General features: G+C 39.1%; 1 protein-coding gene and 1 long non-coding RNA gene across 4 annotated transcripts in view; one reads left to right on the top strand and one right to left on the bottom strand.

Annotated features, from left to right (window-relative positions):
• Positions 1-19,910, bottom strand: part of PLEKHA6 (pleckstrin homology domain containing A6) — a 182,034-nt gene that overhangs the window by 112,693 nt on the left and 49,431 nt on the right. The window contains exon 1 of one of the 3 annotated variants that reach the window (XM_039340836.1): positions 19,582-19,716. The exons of the other annotated variants lie outside the window; for them this stretch is intronic. The gene's annotated coding sequence lies outside the window, so the exon portion shown is untranslated. Of the gene's footprint in view, positions 1-19,581; positions 19,717-19,910 lie in introns of those variants that run through there. 3 annotated transcript variants of the gene reach the window in all.
• On the top strand, positions 9,140-19,715 carry LOC120306870. The gene is made up of 3 exons (XR_005556407.1): positions 9,140-13,738; positions 14,044-14,132; positions 19,588-19,715. It is a non-coding gene; the product is annotated as an uncharacterized LOC120306870 (long non-coding RNA).

Consider the following 19,910-nt stretch of genomic DNA (forward strand, 5'->3'; position numbering starts at 1 on the left):
AATGCCCCAGCATTATTCATTCATCAGCTCTCCAACTGAATTTTATTTGCATCTCCAGGCTTCCTAGAGTCTGTTGCAGTGCTAATGACTCGTCTAGTGTTTATTTTATGGCAAGACCAAGATGTGTCTTCAGATTTGAAAGTGCTCGTGTCTATTCTTAGAAGGCTCCAATGAAACAGTCTGAGTATCTCTGCCATTTCACCCCATTGCAAAATTCATTTCTGCTACTATCCTTTCAGGTTGTATTGTTTTAATTACCCTGCTTCATACCATCTGTTACCTTTCCTTGGCTCTGATGAACAGCTTCCTGTTCCTAAAGAACCTATCCTCAACCTGGTTACCTCCCAGAAACATTCTTCATTAATGTCATCATCTCCTGTGCCTGTGCCAGCTGAAACGTAGAGGCTGCCACCCTTTCATGGACAGTGCCAAACCCAATTTACTAAGAGTTTATTTTCCTCCTGCAAGATTTGAACAAATCCTTTGCCTTTTGTAATTTCACCCACATCCTTCAATCTCCACCTTCTTTCCCCAGCTTGTCACAAGTTCTATTCTTTCATCCTGCCCAGCAAATTCTGGTCTGACAATCTTCCCCTGATCCTTCCAGTCATAATATGTTGGGCTGTAACTCTAAGCTCATTAAAAAACAGCAGATTCTAAAGCAGACATGTCAAACTCAAGGCCCGCAGGCCAGATCCGGCCTCTGATGTGCTTAGATCTGGCCTCTGGGGTTGCTCTGGAAATGGTGGATCCCAATGCCTCAGCCCCAGCCCACCCCAGCCTGGCCAGGTGCTTCCCCTGGGCATGTGCACAGGAGACGGCGAGGGTACAGGGACTGACGGTGCCCAGCAGCAGCTGCAGCTCATTGGCTCCTTGGTTGCTCATAGGCCAGCAGCAACGGCCAGCAGGATGTGAGCCTGGGACATCAAATAAACCGCACTTGGTCTTGCCCCATCTACACCGAACTCATGCACCTCATTCACCTCACCTCACCCCCATGGCAGCGGCACTGGCAGCAGCAGTAGCCCCATCCAACAATACCCTCATCCCGCCACCCCTCCACTCTCCTCCCACCAGGGAAACTCATGAGTCTGAAGGGAAAGCCACTCAGAGTGGTGCCCATGAGCTGTACCACCCTCCTGCACCCACCATGAACAACCTGGCCAAGGAGAATGAGCACAGCAACAGCAGCTCAAGGAGGAGGTAAGCACATCTGGGCACCCCCTTGGAGGAGTGTATCTACCTGGCCACGCCTATCCAGTCACACCCACCTAGTCATGGTGACCCAGCCATGCTTACCTGGTCACGGCGACTCAGCTATGCCCACCTAGTCACGGTGGCTCAGGCACGCCCACCTAGCCACACTTACCTAGTCACAGTGACCCGGCCACCCCCACCCAGCCATCCCCATCTGGCCTTTTGAGGGCAATCATAATGCTGATGCAGCTCTCAATGAAATTGAGTTTGACAGCCCTGTTCTAAAAGGTTCCTGCAGTACTGTATACAGTAGAAAAAGAAAACAATTAAAATTTGAATGAGAGAAAGGAAACATCCATCTCTCTTGGAAAGTCTCTGCACTGAACTGAATGTAGTTACAAGTTTTATAATTTTAGGGTTCTGAAATTTTTTAGAATTTTTGTCTTTACTCTGATGAAGTGAAGCAATCCCTGAAACTCTTTAGGAAAAACAGCATGCCCACCTCTTTTTCTAGCAGAGATGGCATCACATAGACTCTTTTTACTTGTTCTTACAAAGCTCATCTCCTCAGCATTGACTGGCACTTGGAAAATCTGAATGAGATTTCTGCATGTGAACTGCAACCTCTTTCAATTTATCTCAGGGCTGCTGCTGGAGATTGCACAATGGCCCTGCAAAGTAGTACAGGCTTCTGCGGAGGCAGAGCACTTAGACAGCAGCCTTGTTCAATGAACAAAGGTTTCAAAACACTGTAAAGTGCTTAGTCAAGGCAGATTCCCTCTACCACATGCTCCGAAGAGAATCAGTTTCCTTTGCTATGCAAAATTCTTCATTGATGCAAATCTAAAATACTCTAAAATAAGCCTAGGAATTTTATAAAGACAAATTATTTAGGATATGTCATGTGATAGCAGAGGAATATCCTCCTCTGTCCTTTCTTCACCTTCTTCTCCCTCCTATTCCTTCTCTTTAGCATAGCGACCCCCAGCCTTTTGGGCCCCAAGGACCAGTTCCGTGGAGAGAGGTTTTTCCACAGACAGGAGGGGGTCTGATTTCGCATGCTGCCTGCATTATGGGGCTTTGCTTGTTTGCACAGCCCAGTTTCTGGCATGCCACGGCCTGGTGCCAGTCCACAGACCAGGGGTTGGGGACCCCTGCTTTTAGCAGACAGGAATCCTCAACCTCTTTTATTAAATTTATTAAATTGAATCTTTTTATTTCTTTCCTTGAAGTTTTAGAAGCATTTGGATTTGCTGCAGAGCACAGCTGCAGTCACAGCTGGCACTTCCTTGCTTTTCCAATGGGTTTGTAGATGATAGAAGAAGAGAGCAGGCAGCGGTATCACTGTGGAATCAAGCTGTTAAAGTGCAATCAACTAGAAAGACAAGAGGCTTAATTTAAGGTAGTGATTATAATCTTTGTAGTTCAAAATCAAATGGCCCAGCATTTCCAAGGGCCTGTCTACATTCATATTCCAATATTCTCGGATCACTCCGAAATCTTACTTGAATTTGTGTAAGGGTGCAAGTATGTATTAAATTGCTGCCAGAGGCTTTCAAATGATTTGTTTTTCCCATGATTTGTAGCTGAGACCTTTTTTCATGCAAAGCATCCAATCTGTCACTGACTATTCCTTCTTCTAAAGTATACTTTGATTAAGAATAAATCAAATAAATGTTAAATTTACACAAGCTCAAAATTTGAGAGAAAATTTTTATAAAATGTTTTACAGATGGCATTTAGATCCTAAAAAATTATCTTGTATGTATCCTAACATACAGCCCAAATGTTGGAGATGTGGCAATAAAGATGCGACATATTTTCATATTTGGTGGAATTGTAAAAAGGTAAAGGCATTTTGGATTATGATTTGGTGGAACATTCAAAAGATTTTTAGAAGGAAGATAAAGTTTACTCCTCAACTATTTTTATTGGTATCTTTGTGGATTTAAATGATAAAGAAACTATTTTGATGTTGAATTTATTAACTGCCGCAAGGTTATTAATAGGTTTATATTGGAAGAAAGATTCTTTGCCTACTTTAGAAGAATGGGTATTTAAAGTATCTAGTTTTGCAGAGATGGCAAAAATTTCTGCCTATTTAAAGGATCATACACAAGAAAGATATATCACTGTATGGAGAAGATGGATAGATTATATTCAGAAAAAGTATGGAACTAAAAAGTTTCACTTATTTTATGAATGAATATTATAGTAAATATTACAGAGAATTGTCTTATAGGCTATTGGAGTTAAAGGTTAAGTATGATATTTTTTTCCTTTTTTTATTATTATTTTTTTTCTTTTTTTCTTTTTTCTTTTTTTTCTTTTTCTTTTCTTTTTTCTTATTATTATAAATCCTTTTAATTATTAACCCTGTAGTCTGCTCTGGGAAGTGAAGGGAAGGGGGTTGGGGGTGGGAGGGAGGAAATGTGGGGGGGGTAAGTGTAATATAGATAACGGTTGCTTATAGGGGTGCGGCCTGGGCACTCCCCTTATGCTGCATTCATGGGTTTGATAGGAATGAGAGGTGGGCAAGTGTAGAGAGGAAGTAGGATAGTGAGAGGAGAAGGGGAGGGGAAGAGAGTAGGATGGGAGGTGAGAAAGAGGAGGGAAGTAGGGAATGTTTTAAAACAGGGTGGACGCGGCCTGGGAGGAGTGTGCAGGTCGTAATAATGTTTACTTTATCTTAAAATTGTATTGTATACTTTTTTATAATGTTTATATGGAAAAAATAAAAAAAACTTTCATTAAAAAAAAGAATAAATCAAATAAAACTCTTAGGATCAACGCTTCTATGGCAAGTTTCCTATATTCCTTTGAAACAAAGGAATAAAACAGTATACAGTACAGAGATATAAATACTGGTGTAAGCTTGCAAGCATGATCTCACTTAATTGGCGTAGATTATTTTTACTCTTTTAAGTTTTCCTAATATCTTTGAAACTCAAGGTCTGATCTTCATGGAGTTGGTTGGTGCAAGTTCTTTGTTAAATGATTTTGCACTGCTAAAGTGCCATGAGCATGTATCCAGAAGTGCAAGACATTGTGAGATGCAAGGTTATTGAGGAACATCCATGAAAATTATCAAGTGTAGCAAGAAATCAAGCTTCCCCACCCCCCATTTCCCTGTATTAGGGAGAAAGTGAAGTACCTACCCTGGTGATTTCAAATGAGTTAACACAGCAGATTTTAAATTTCCCAGGAGTGCTATTTCTTATAACAACTGGCAGAATGTTACTGTTCTTTGTCAGCTGTTTTATTAGCATCTTGCTGGTTCTCAAAATGCCCCAGAGCTTGAAGTAATCTATGTGCATGCATACATCTCAGAGAACAGGCTATTCTAGCTTCAGGCAATAAAATGGGAGCATTTTAGAGGGAAGGAGGGAAGGAAGCTTTGTGGTCTCATAAGGCTCCTTTGCAGAGCATCGTATTCTAACCAGCTGTTAGACATTTCACCGCCCTTGCTTTCACTTCATTTGGCAAAGCTAAATACATCAAGAGGAAGATTAAATAATTGCTCAGAAATCTAGTGCCAGAAGTTGAGAAACAGCATCATTCACTTCTGTGCAATTGTGATTATTGTAACAAAATTCTCTAGATTTTATACCGAGTATTGTATCCTCTCTGCCCTATGCCCGGAAGAGTCGGGATTCCAGGAGACTGAAATGTTAAACATTTTCATTTGGCTTCTGAAATCTGCACAGGGCTTTTGAGGGTTGTGAACGAAGTGCTCATGGTGAGGTCAGAGGCTTGTTGCAGAGAACACTAAATCTAGCTGATCTTCAGAGGTATCTACCTGGGGGAACGAAAGGGGAGGGCAAATGATGAAAACAGCATCAGGTGACACAATGCAAGCTCCACCCCTTTGGTACGTATGTCTCATGATGTCACATGCATCTACAAAGGGGGCAGGGCTTCCAATGCAACGACATGATTTTTTCATTATTTTGATGAAAGTGCTTATTCTGTGGGTGCCTCTGCCCATCTTGAACCAAGACCAAAGAGTATAATTTTATTCTTTACTTTCTCCACACTGAACAAGTTTTCAAATATTTCATATTTATGTCAGTTTTAAATGATTGCTTAATGGAATATATGTGAAGGCAGATTTTTGACCTGAAAGATGATCTAAAAATATGAAATGAAATAAAAATTAATAACAGATGTACTTATGTCTGTTTATATTCTACCTTTTACACAAAATATACGGCACCTAGCAACAACTGTAACAAAAATGAAATAAAATGGCATTATAATTTCTTTAAATAAATAAAACCAGCTGTAATACACCAAACAATAGCCACAGTTTGCCATGGTAAAATCTATTAGAATATTTTTTAAAAAATGAAAAGGGACATGAAACAAAAACTTTGGCTGAGGAAAGATTTCCAAAGTTTGGGCTCCCCAGTGAGCCTAAGACTGGCACCAGGCTTCGGCCTTCCAGTCCTTTTTTCTAACCAACTTCTTCCTTTTCACCTTTCACCTCCCACTTATCACCATGGTGACTCCTCTTTTAGTGCCCCTAATAGTGCATTGCCTCACTGAAAAAGTTCTGTGGGGAGCTGGAGCTTTTGACCTTGGACATGTCACCAGTCCATGATGACAAGTGTCATAGCTGGAAGTTAATCAAGCATGAGCTTCTGAATTTAGCCTGAACCATGGCAATACAAAGTCAACAGGAGTCTCCCAGTCATGTCAGCCTTTGATAGTGAGTTACATTGGGAAGGCTGTTTTTCATATCCCAACCAAATGTTCTTGAGATCAGGGTCTGCAACCTTGACAACTTTAAGACTTGTGGATTTTAGCTCCCAGAATTCCTCAGCCAGCATAGCTGGCTGAGAAATTCTGGGAGCTGAGGTCCACAAGTCTTAAAGTTGTCAAGGTTGCAGACCCCTGCTTTAGATAGTGGATGGACTGAGAAAAGACTCTCTTTCAAGGATTCAAACTACTTAATATCCTGTACAGTCTCCTAAATTAATAGAGTCTATTGTCTTTTTCCAAATTTTCAAAATAATAACTTAGAACTATAACACAATTGGTTGGATCCCAATGAAAGCGATTGGAGAAAATGAACAGCTGCACGTATAAAACACTGGAGCTTTAATAGATCCCAGTATTTCAAATTTTAATTTGTTAACATCGTAAATAGTCCCATGGTGATGCTGAAGTAAAGCCATAAATATATTAAAATATTATTTTAATTATTCCACAAATAAGATATCTATTGTCTGCAAGATCCCATAGGAAATAACACTGAAAGCTGTTGAGGGGGGGGGGGTGTTGAGCATCATTATAGATTTCTCAGTGATTCTTCAGTTGTGGTACTTTTTGTACTGGCTACGGGAGTTAGGAATGAGAGACATGGTGCTACAGTGGCATTGTCCTTTCTCAAGCACTGGTTCCAGTCAATGTTGATAGGGAGGAAGAGAGCAGGTCCCTGCTTCGTGAATTACAGTCTATCCAATCCTATTTAACATTTATATGAAGCTGCTGGGTGTGGCTTAGCACAGGGCGAAGTATCATCAGACTACTGATGAAAGCCAATTATATATCTTTGCCCCAGGCCAACTAAGTAATGCTGTGGGGGTATGAATGGGAAAGAAAGGGCTTCAGTTTGTTTATTTATTTATTTTTCACATTTCTGAACCACTCATCTTCTTCAAAGAGGTTTAAAGAATTTAATCTTGGAAAAAACAGTAACTATGGATCTTGACTCTCCCTCCCAATCCACTTGTAATGTGTTTAGAGAATGGCCTTGAAAGACAAAGGGGAATTTTACTATGAGGGCAACAATCAGATAAATGAGGCTTGAGCCCATACTAGGAAAGGCATTTATGAAAATGTCTCAGCTTGCTCTCCAACAATCCCTTCAATTTACAAGGCTTCAGAGAGAGAGAAAGTACAAGAGTCTGTGCTAGAGCTGTTCTAATAAAAGTAGCATTAGCTGTACATGCGTCTGTTTCTGGTTTGGTTTACCTTACAGGGTTGACACTATATCTCTGAATGGAGCTGCATCCCCCTAGATAGAGCTGCTGTACAATTCTGGGGGTCCTGGATTCATGGCTCTTGTTCAAAGAGCCTTTGCATATGTTCATCTTATATGCCAACTGCTTTCATTTCTCTAGGAATAGGAGGACCTACTTCCAATCATATAGCAAACATGGGCAGTTGAGGGCATTCAACAATATGCCCATTTAATGTCTCTGTTCCACTGCCTGCTCTGACTCCCTGTTCACTTCTAGATGCAATTTAATTTACTGGTTATCACTTATAAAGTCCAACATTGAAGTTACTCATGGAACTACCTGCTTCCGGTTGTCTTTATTCAGCCCATCAGAAATGGCAGGGTTGGCATATTCCAGATTCCATCTATTAGGTAGTGATCTAACGGGATCTAGGTGCTGTGCCTTCCTTGATTGTTGGACCAGCATACCCCGAGAGATTCAGATGCCTTCCTTCCTTCCTTCCTCCCTCCCTCCCTTCCTTCCTTCCTTCCTTCCTTCCTTCCTTCCTTCCTTTTTTCCAATTAACAAATTTTATTGTCTTTATGTATGCTTATCTAATGGTGATGATTATGATGATATCTTATTATAATCTTTTTATTTTATTTAAAGCATATATTTTCAAAAAATATCTATCAATGAGCAGATAATTACTGAAGTTGTGCAATTATTACTCAATGTGGCATTAGTTCCAAATAAAGTATATTAAATTATTTTTATGACATAAAAGTATAAATATTTGAGTTTAATGTCAACATTTCTACTATATTATATTGTGCCAAGTTTATTTATGGTATGTTTATTATATATTCTGGAATTATATCTAATTTATCAAAGTAGTTTCATTTCAAATTTGTTCCCTAAAATCTCTGAATAGAGCTTTGTGTATCTTTCCAATACGTCGGGGTTTTTTAACATGCTCACCACATAGGTTAGAATGTTTCTTCTGTTTTGTGGCATTTCCAACATTTGTTGCTCTATGATTTCTTTATTTTGGCAATTATTGATGGAATTATATGTTTGTATCTGTAAAACATTTTATACCTTTCAAATCATAACCAGGAGTGAATTTTATAGATTTGTTCCACATTCTTCTCATTGCTGTATTGAGACTGTTTCTTTGAAGTTTTGCATCCAATTTATCATATATGTTCCATCTCTGTGTTTTATATAAGTGGAAGTTTATAGATACATACTGATTCTGTGTAAACATTTTCAAAAGACAAACTCAGGATCCAAAAAGATCTTGACTAACTTGAATAATGGGCCCTATCCAACAAAATGAGTTTCAGTGTGGAGAAAAGCAAAGTTTTACATTTAGGCAGGAAAAATCAAAAGTACAAGTACAAATTGGGTAAGACCTGGCTTAAAAACAGTAACTGTGAGAGGGACCTTGGAGTCCTAGTGGACGATCACTTGACTATGAGCCAGCAGTGTGCAGCAGCAGCCCCAAAAGCTAATACAATCCTGGGCTGTATAAACAGAGGCATAGAATCAAGATGATGCGAAGTATTAGTACAACTTTATAAAACCTTAGCAAGACCACACCTGGTTACCATATCATAAAAAAGATGTTGAGAGTTTGGAGAAAATTCAGAGAAGAGCAACTTCTGATGATTAAAGGCCTGGAGACTAAAACATACGAAGAACAGCTGCAGGACTTGGGTTTGGCTAGTCTAAAGAAAAGAAGAAATAGGGGAGACATGACGGCAGTATTCCAGTATTTGAGGGGCTGCCACCAAGAAGAGGGGGTCATGTTATTCACCAAAGCACCAGAGGGCAGTACAAGGAACAATGGTTGGAAACTGATCAAAGAGAGAAGCAATCTGGAATTAAGGAGAAACTTCCTGACAGTGAGGACAATCAACCAGTAGAACAGCTTCCTCCAGAAATCATGGGTGCTCCATCACTGGAGATTTTTAAGAAGAGGCTGGACAGTCACTTGTCTGAGATGGTATAGTTCTCCTCTTGAACAGAAGACTTCCAAGGTTCCTTCCAGCTCTATTCTATTCCCAAATTCTGTCATTTTTCTTAATGTCCCTATCTCATTTTTGAGATCAGTTTTTATTCTTCCAGCAATTTGAAAATAAATCACCCATGATATATTCCAGCCTTTGCTGATCCTTATTGTATGTGTAATCTATTCATAAGGTCTGGGCGGACCATGTTTGCATATGTAATTACATTTTCCTTACCATAATTGTCTCCAACATGAAAAGCATTTAGGAGAGAGCCTAATGGGGAAATGGTTGGGTTTATTATTTTCCACATGGTGTTCCATACTTTTATTAAGCTTTGTCTTATAATGTGTCCTTTTAGGTTTTTATTCTCTTTTAGGTCCCTGTGACATAAGTATGTATGAAGCCCATTAGCTAGATCAATTCCTTCCAATACTGTACTGATATTTTGCTGTTTGGAGATTTTATCTACTCTGTGGAACACGACAAAGAGCTTGTCTGTAACACAGTTTGAAAACTGGAAGGACAAAGCAACCTCTTTCTTTGGAGTGGTGTTAAATTTTAAATTTGTCTCTAGGTTTTTCCCCACTCTCTATATATTCGCTAATAGTTTCTTGTTGTTCATGTAAGGTCTTTTTCTGAAATTAGGGTCATTTGAAATAGATACTTCATCTTGGGTAATGCAATCATTTTGATAATTACAATTGATCCCTGACAGCCAATTTTTTTCTGCAAGAAATCTTTTCTTTATGTTAAATGTTTAGTTATTTTTGTTTGTGTATTAATTTTGTATTCAGAGAACTTTCTGAAGCTATTATTTTCCTTGTTAGCCACCCTCAGGGATTTAAAGACTTGGATATTCCTGTAGGCATTTGGGCTGGAAAGCTTGTTTAGTTACGATATTATTAACTAGAAGTGTAATTTTTGACACTGCTTCTTATTGTTTCTGATAAACTGTATTATTCACTTTAATGGTTTTTAACCCTCTATGTGATACAGTCAGTTTAGTAAGAAGGATGGCTATATACTTTTTTCTTAATCAACCTAGGAAGCAGCATTTTTCATTATATCTAGCACAGGGATAATTTGAACTGTTTACTGAAAAGCCTAAATTAAAAAGATAAAAACAATGCACATGACTTTATTAAATGTAAAATAAATACAGTGCCAAGTTTAAATCTATTTGCAAAATTGGGAATTAACAGTACTGCATACACAAACATTCCCCACAAACCAAAGACAGCACTTTTCATATATGTAACCCTCCAATACACATAAACAGAAACACAGCTTTGCAGCAACAGCTAAAGCTGGATGCTGACATTACCATCAAAGATGGTAGCCCCTGACAGGCCACAGCCAGAATGTCTCCATCCCAAGCCCAGGTTTAATTGTGCCTGTTCCCTTTAATTTCTGTATGTAGGAGAAAAACAGGTGTAGTAAGAACATGCAGAACTATCATCATCATGTCACAACCCTTAGAAGATCCTGATATAATGAGCCACATCTTTTTCCAACTTGTCTTTAAACATCTTTCTCCAACTTGTCTTTAAACATCTTTTTATGCCTCCAAGGACTTTTGAAGTGCTCGGACCCAAGCCTATTATTTAGATCAGTGTTTCTCAGCCTCAGCAACTCTATGATGTGTGGACTTCAATTCTGAGAATTCCCCAGCTAGATTTACATGTAATCTTGAGATGGCCAATTACTTAGGTATAGCTCAGCAATTTTCTTCTCATCTTGGCATAGAGAAGCCACCTCAAGATTACTAAGGCTGTTTATTAGCTTTACTTTATTATTGTCATTAATAGATGCTTTTTACCAATACAGGAGAATGCATATTATATCATCAAGACAAAATCGGTGTAAATTCAGTGTGGTTTATTTCTATCCAAATATGCATTAGAGTTATAAGATAAAATATTATAAGATTGTATGCATATTTGATTGGAAAGGTGCTGTTGTATTCAATAGAGCCTATTTTCTTGCAAGTTCAGGGAATTTATTTATTAATCTGTGATAAATTTTATATTCATCCAAATGGTAAACCTTGAATATCTGAAATCTTAATCTCAACTTTATGTTTTCTAAAAACTCTTTCATGAAAGATCACAAAGTTGGAATTGATTGATTGACCTTCCCCTCTCCCCCAAAAAAAACTTCCTTTGTTTTCTTGCACGAGGCGGCAGTGGATTGCATAGGAGCAATGGCACGGGGCTGGAACTCAGGTAAGGAAAGAAAGGCAATTTCTGGGGTGAGTGAGGATTTTTTTCCTTACCTGCCCCACTTGTTCCAAGGCAACTTTCCACTCAGACGCATTGCTCTTGCCAATGGCCCGATCTCCCACTTCAGTGTCCTCCCTCCCCGAGCCTCCAGCATTCTACCTGCTGCTTTGGTGGCTCTCTAGGCAGAACTGCCCCACTTGTTCCATGGCTGCTTTTGGCAGAGCCACATTGCAGCAGCATTGGGCGCAATACACAAGCAGCAAACAGCTGCATCATGCCGAAACCTGCCCAACACCAGTTCCTTATCTCTGCCCAGCTTGTTCCGCAGCCTCATGGCAGCCGCATTGGGTACAATGCGCGAGGCGGCAAACAGCCATGTCACGGCAAAACCAAGGGGCCAGCAGGATGTGGTTGCTGATGGACACAGTCGGCCCCCATGCGCTCGCTGTGTGCGGAGGCCGAGGTGTCAGGCAGCAGCTGCCTCAGCCCCTGCCTCGCCTTGCTTTGTCCTGTGGCAATGGCACCTCTGCCCTGCTCCCTGCCTTGCCTCACCTCACCCGCAAGATGAGCTCCTGCCCACTGTACCACCCGTCAGAGACCCCCTGGATCTCCCCCAAACCTGCCTGGTCCCCACAGGCATCTCTCCCCACGAGCAACATTGAGGTGGCCATGCCCACCCCAGCCATGCCCACCCAGTCTGCCGTGATCCCTGCAGCCACTCCCACCAAATGGGCCACACCCACCTAATGGGTCACACCCACTTGGCACCTAATGATACATAAGTGGGTTTGGGTTACAGTTTGGGCAGTCGGTCTCTAAAAGGTTCGCCATCACTGTTCTAGAATGTATCCAGTAGTGCTTTCTCTATTAGTAGCGTCTTCTCCAGTGAAAACTAGGATAGTAGGTAATGCAATCTTCTGAAGCAGAACTATATTATTGCAGGCTTTTAACAGTGTGCCAGAAGTCTGCTACATAACTCAGACTGCATATTCTATATCTAGAGGCATGGTTCTTAAAAAAAAAAAGGATTGCCAAGGAAGTGTTTGCACTTGATAGGGCAATTATCCCAAAACTAAGCTTCCTGAATTCTTTATCAGATACCAACCCACATAATTCACAGTCCTGCCAACTGTAGACAATGGAGTTGTAGTCAAGGCAATCTGAAGGGCATCAGGTTTGAGAAGACAGCCTAATCCAAGAAGCTATAGGTAAGTTAATATGCAGCAGTGAGCCTGGTAGTCTAGGGTACAAAGTCCAAGGTGCAAAACCTACTGAGCCATGAACTTCATCAGATAAGCCTAAACCAATAACTTTGTTCAGGTTAACCTACACCATAAGGGTGTTGTAGGTATATCATGGTGTGGAGCTACAAATGGTGTCTATCTTACAATAAACTTAAATGAAAGTAACATGCCTACTGAGCAGTAATTTTCACAACAATCTCTCACCTAGTAATGGGATAGTTACTAGATATGGATAAACATTTTGATACTAAGACCTGCCTAGACTAAAATGTAGAAGTGACAGGTTAATGGCTCTCATGAATTAATTAACTTGACTGGTGGACCTCAAAAAGTCATTGGGATAAAGAGAAATGAGAAACTTTCTTGAGTGCAAATAAAACAGGTGCTTCTGACACCACCTGGTAGCTATTGTGTCACCTCCTCTGGAGACTCTTGTCATTGTTAAGATGAATAACTGTAATCGTCAGTTTTCATTACTGGCTCTTGGATATCCCTACAGCACCTTTCTCTTCAAACACATCCTCGTGGTCAGATGTGGCCAAAGCAAGCAAAACAATCAGATTCCTCTCCCTGTCTGGCACTGCATTCCTTAGCTGATTATCATTATCAAAAGCTACACGAAGGAGGGCGGGCATGTCAAGTGGCTGGAGTCAGGAAGAGGGCGTTCAGCAAGCAGCCAACCTGCTTGGCTGCCCAAGGAGTGTTAGTAAATTTGCTTCTTAGCAATAGGCACTGGATGACAACAGAGCTGGAGGAGGAAGGAAGCTAGAGGAGGAGGCACCAGCAGCAACAACTCTCCTGTGATTTTTTTAAAAATTCAAAACTGTGTCTTTGCTGTTCCTTTAATTGGTGTTGTGATGATTCAAAACCAAGCCAGTCAAGTCACATAGCTTGCTGCCAAAGGGTGGGCTCAAAACACCCACATGCAGCTGGGTGAGGCAAGTGACTGCTACTCTGTTTCCTTATCTTGAGAGCAACTTGAGATAAAGGCCTGATGCACTGTTTGTTCTGGCTCAATGTGGAGGCCACCTTCCCAAAGGAAGTTTTACTGCCTTTGCAGGCGCCAGACAACACTGATTGCAGTTCTCTCTTCATTGCTCTGGGATAAAGTATGTTCTCTACAGGGAGGAATTTAATTCTTATTCACACTGGAAAACTCATGAGAATTGCTTTTGCAGTGATTTGAGCTACAGTGTCACCTGAAGCTCAATATTATTTAAGCTGGCCTTAAGATTAGACAAAATAAAAAACAAAAGCTGGTGGCAGATTCTAGGTTTCCTCTCCTCTCCTTTCTTTTTCTGTTTCAGGCACCGAAATCCTGAAAGCTGCATTAAGTAGAAAGAAGAGAAGAGAGACTTAGGTTAACTGAAGAGTTTTGCTAATTTAACCCACGTTTTTTTATTTTTTTTTGCAGGACAGATGAACATAAAGCAAGGACTTTTTCACTCACTGTCTGGTTGCAAGGGTCTGAATGAAGCAGAACCAATCCAGGTCAAGCTCAAGGTAAAACCAAGCTGATTTTGGTTCTCCATATACATAAACACTATGTGTAGGCACTTACCATCTTTGGCTCTGATTGGAGCAGAGCTCCTCCACATAGAACTGATGTGCAATTTGGGGGTCCTCCTAAATTCTCAAGAATCAGGTGACAGTCATGGGTAGAAGAGCCTTTGCACAGCTTCATCTTGTCTGCCAGTTATGCCCATTCCTATTCCAGAAGGCCCTGCTCACTATTATTCATTGCCTTGATCATCTCTGGAATGGTATATTTAAGATTCAGATGACCAAACTTTACCAAATTTCTGTTAGTCTCTTCTCCCAAGCAGTGGGCTTGGGTATTGGGTGAGCCTTAGTATGATTAAGGTTTGCTTATTTGGATTTTGCTTCATGAGTTTTTTATGATAATTGTTTTTATTTTATTGTTATCTCCCATGTCAATTGGACAGCTATATAACTATCTATAATAAACCATAAGAAGTTGCAAACATGCTTAGGGTAGCCTTCTCAGATTCGACAACCGACTGATTTGAGAATTTCTGCTTCTAGATTTGTCAGCAATGGCTATGCTACCTGGGGAAGTCTGGGAATTTAAATCCACTCCTTTGAAAGATGCAGGTTAGAAAAGGCTGGCCTAAAGAGTTCTGGGGCATAGTGTCATTTTGTGGTTAGAATCAATCATAGCATAAATTGAACTGAAGTTCGCAAAGGAACAGTAGTTCCACTTTTAACATCCTGAAATGTATCTTCCCTATTAAGATGCTCCTATAGAAGGAAAAAGCCAAGCAATTCATCAGGTAAAAGAAATTGGGTAAAAGTCATGGGCATCTTTCCTCCAGTGAATGCCAGCAACTTTAGTCCAAGTAATAAAATATAAAAACTAGGTAACCATAATAAATGGCTTCTGTTGACTATCACCACTACGATCAAAGTTGCAGTTTACAAATAGCCATAAAGGATTAGTCAGATTTTACAGAATAAGAGTATCATATCCGGCCACTCTTTGTCAATAAAAAAAACAGTTTAGAGAGGTGCCAAGCCCTGTAGTTTATATTATAGGCACGCCCTACAAAAATGCAATTTCTGAAGCCGGTATTGTAGAAATTGTTTTCAGCTTCTAGAATTTTGATACTTTTTAACAGAATACTGATTATCCAGTCAGGACAGGCAAGCAGTGAAACATTCAGGTTCTTTTTGAAATACCTTTATTCTTCAATATTCAGTGTAAGGCACTGCTGGAGCTTAATGAAGCTTACAAAATCAGTAATCATATCAGGGAACGAAACATTTTCCAGAAAGGAAATTAGATGTAATTGCAAGCTCAATTAAAGCAAAAGAAGTGATTGCAATTGAACCAGACTTATTTAAAATAAGATGAGAGGGATTGCTTGGCTTGGATAAATTAATATCAATCAAAGCCCTGTAGAAGAGACATAGCTTTTCAGTTTTTCAAATATCAAGGTAACTGGTGATTCTAAGTTTTTTTAAAAAAATAGTTATTTAAAAATAAGAATAGGCACATGTTGATCTGTGAGATAACTACTATTTTCACTCAATATCTTCATCTTCTGAACACATGGTGAATCTAAAAAAAAGGAAAGATGCCAAAACTTCCAAACCTGGAAGACTATATTTATTGGTTCCTGCTGCTGAGGAACTAAGAGTTATTCAGTTTTTTTTTTTAACTCAATTAACAAAGTTTTAGCTTTTATTTAAAATGGGAAAACAGAAGTATTCCTGGATTGTTGACATACTCAGTTCAAATTATAAAAAGCAGTCTGGAAATCTTGGCTGCAAAGACATATCTGATTTCATGTAGGTTTATTAATAAACTAGAAAACAGAAATAGCAAAATACCCCCTATGAAGTAACAACAGCAAAGAACATGCTTTTATGACATTTTCATTTTTTTTTATTATTCCAACCTGTTTGGTGTTATCAAAAATATAAAAAAAATAAAACTTAGATTACTTGAAGTATTAAGTCCACAGAATCAGGAGTACAATCTGGTGTAAATGTCCTTTACTCTCACTGCAGCTATATCTTCTAAGAAGCTCTCAGCAACTGTCAATTCACATAGTATTCTCATTATAAAGTAGTTCTGCATTCATATGGGAACAACAAATGCAACAGGCTTCAATCAAGTGGTATGGAAAGGTACAATGTGGTTATTATGACAAAGCACATACTTTTCTCAGGATCATTTCTATCTTCGGATTATGTTGAAGAAAACTCAAAAGATTGTCCAGTGTTGTGGGCTCTTGCATTGGATTGTTTTCAATATTTTATCCATCTGAGGATTTTAGATCTTTTTCTCATGGATCAAATTTGCTGTCTTTATAGATAGACAGTATATTTATTAAAATGAATTCCAGGTACATTAATTTAGAACCCCCCAAATTGTATAGAAATTTCTGAGCAGAATTGGCATGCACATATTCAAGCATCTTATGCAATATGAAAACTGAAACTTGAGGGAGAGAACTTTTTCTGAATTTAAGTATGAAATTCAAAGATACAATCATTCTTATGCACTGTAAAATGTTTTCTGAACTTTGATGTAGATCTGATTGTGAATCACTGAAATCTGAAATACTGTCTTAAATATAATGCATGACCAAATTCAGGGACCAAATGTGATTATTTGAAAAATCACAACTATTGATCACAAAATATACACCAAAAAGCTGATTAGATTGCATAAATCTTTTACACTAATACTTACTAAATGGCAATGTTTGAAGACTTTCCTTATAGAAAAATAATTCATTTTTATAGAATTTTAGTATTTTTATAGAATTTTAGTATTTTTTGAAATATTGAAGTGCTAGCTCCTTCAAGTTATTATACTTGTTTTTCCTTATAAGCAGGTGATAGGAACAGGTATAAAGTGATCCTTGTTTTTACATTTTGTAAGATTGCATCTATTTGTTTCCACAAAATATAAAGTCCCACAAGGGCAGGAGAGGCCACACTCTCAGAGAATGAAAACCTGAAACTGGATCACTAATTGTAAATTTTATTTTTAATGGATATATCTTCAATTGAATTGCAAGCATTGTAAGACACAAGAAGTTGAACAAGACAACTGAGAATCAAATCAATTCTGGGAGGCATCAAACACAGAATCTATAAACTGTCTTTATATTTTATGTATTAGGTTTATTCTCCATTTTTCCTTAGATCATATGTAATACATCACCTTCAATTTTACCCCAGCAAAAATAATACTCTGACCGTACTGAGCTCACATACTGCACTGAGCCATGATTTATTTAAGTATGCTGATTACTAGTTCAATATGCTAAGCTATAAACTAGCATTTACAAGCCACAGTGTCTGTGTTTCCACAATTCACCAAGTCAAAGGCAAACAAACCACATTTGGCCTAGAATGATGCAATAATCCGATTAAATTCCATAGCTGAGTGTCAGTTTAGATTCAAGACCAATATTCTGCTACACCACAGCTGACCATATTATTTTTTAATGTGATAGATAATAGATAATCAAGTGATTAAAAGGATGCCATATAAATGAACCATTTTCACTGAACTTTGGCCTGGAGATTTATTATCAAATAACCCAATCATTAACATTTTTTCCTAAAGCTGACAAACAGTATATTCAGATTAAAGTGTAAATTTGTGTATCAACACGGCTACAATATATGACCATTAAACAGATTGTCTCCAAATACTAGAAGTTACCTATAGAACATAGCAACAAACTTTGAGACCTATTTCCTGATCAGCCTGGCCCTATGCCAGTCAGATGGACAGAAATGCAGATAGACCCTGGTATTCTATCAAGTTCTACATGCTGAGAGAGAGAAATATGAGATATCATGATAACTGTAATCTTGAGCAGGCAGGTGAACTATCATAGTTTAATTTAATCTAACCCCATTGCAATCTAATCGTACCAGTAGTGATATGACATTTAAGAGTAACTTTTTTCCCCAGAAAGTTTCTTCCAAAATTCATTCTGATTCTCACTAGATAGTGATTAAGAATTTGTGTCCCACACCTCAAAATGCTATGCAGTTTCCATCACCTCTGACTTGGAGTTGATTGAAATTAAAATTCTTTATGTTCCCGAAGGCAGCAGGGTCCTTAGACAAATATATATTCATACATAACAAGAAGTCCTCAGCAACCATTCAAAATTACAACGGCACTGAACAAGGGGAACTTACAGCCTTGGAGTTCCAGCCATCACAACACCCCCACAATCACAGGATTACAATTTCAAATGTTCCTTGCTGGCTTCCTTCAAGCAAAATTAGTGGGGAAGCCAGCAGGAAGTTGGAATTTGCTCCAGTTTCTGCTGTGTTTTTGCCCACTTGCACTCCAGAGCCCGTGGTGCTCCCCCCCCCAGCAATGCCCTCCTGTGCTTAGGAGCATAGTTCACAGAATCCCCCTAGCCCCCTGCAGCACTTGCATATCTGCCCACACTCTGGAGCATCTTCCAGCAGCCCCTCTGGCCCTCACGCACCTACCTGCATTCTAAAGTGCCTGCCTGCAATATCCCTTGCCCCTCTGCCTGCAGCTCTCAATGATGGCTCTCACTTTCTTGGGACTCCCATCTCTTCCCTCTTTAAAGCCTACATTGTCCTGAGGGTATGACATTGAACTACATAGCCACATTGCTTGGCAACAGAAATTCTGGTCTCAGTTGCTATTGTAACCAGAGGACCACCTGTAACCAACAGCACATACATTCCTTTAAAATAACCACATCATTTCCTTTCTCTTTCTTTCTTTCTTTCTTTCTTTCTTTCTTTCTTTCTTTCTTTCTTTCTTTCTTTCTCTCTCTCTCTCTCTCTCTCTCTCTCTCTCTCTCTTCTTTCTTTCTTTCTTTCATCTGATGGTTTAGTTCTATCACAGGGCACTCCCTTTCAAACTAAGGGTTGCATAGGTATTGTCAAGCTACTGTACAAGCAATACATGGAATTAGTTCCTGGTGTTGCAAAACCAAGATATATAATCTTATAATTTGCATCAACCTGGCATTTATATCATGCAAGGTACATAGCATTTATACAGTGAATAAAACGGAATTGTAGCTTTGAAATCAGATACTAACTTCTAACTTGAGCATAAATTCCATTTTGGAACAATATTATCCCTAGATAACATTGAAGGTTCTGGACAAAATGGGTGTGTGTGTGTATTAAGATTCATACCTAAGCACATGTATCATAAATTTAACACATCTGTAATTTAATTTCTCATAATCTTACACAAAAGTATTTGAAGTCATCTTCCTCCCTTCCCATGCTCTCCATAATTCCTAGACTTTATACCAATGGGGATAGGTCTGTTTTAAATATTAATTAGAAGCACATTAAAACTGCCAGTCCTGTATCTCAACCCAGAGAAATGACTATCACAATGTTTGTAAAACTAGAAAGAAGGTTAGCATAAGTACTCCATTGAAACATATATTTTTACCTTCAGGTAAAGTGAGCAGCATCCCTCCGTAGTTTGAGTACAAGATCTCGTTGTTAAATTCCTGCTATCAAGACTGACGACTTAAAGGTGGAAACTGGAAAAAGACAGTTGGGAACTTTCACCGAAGAACTTAAAGGAAAAAAGAAAGAGGAAAAGAGAAAAAAGAAGCGGTAACAGCTCCTTTCTTCACCCTAACAGATCCGTCAGCAAAAAGGCAGAGGAATATCCAAAGGCTGGAAGGAACTGGCAGGGTGATAAGCTAGATCTGAAATCTGAAACTGCAGGTTGGGTCAGTTATATATAAATACACACACACCCATTTACTCGCC

This window comes from Crotalus tigris, unplaced genomic scaffold (genome assembly GCF_016545835.1).
Source record: "Crotalus tigris isolate CLP2741 ecotype Arizona unplaced genomic scaffold, ASM1654583v1 scf7180000017550.10884619, whole genome shotgun sequence".
In the NCBI taxonomy this organism is placed as follows: domain Eukaryota; kingdom Metazoa; phylum Chordata; class Lepidosauria; order Squamata; family Viperidae; genus Crotalus; species Crotalus tigris.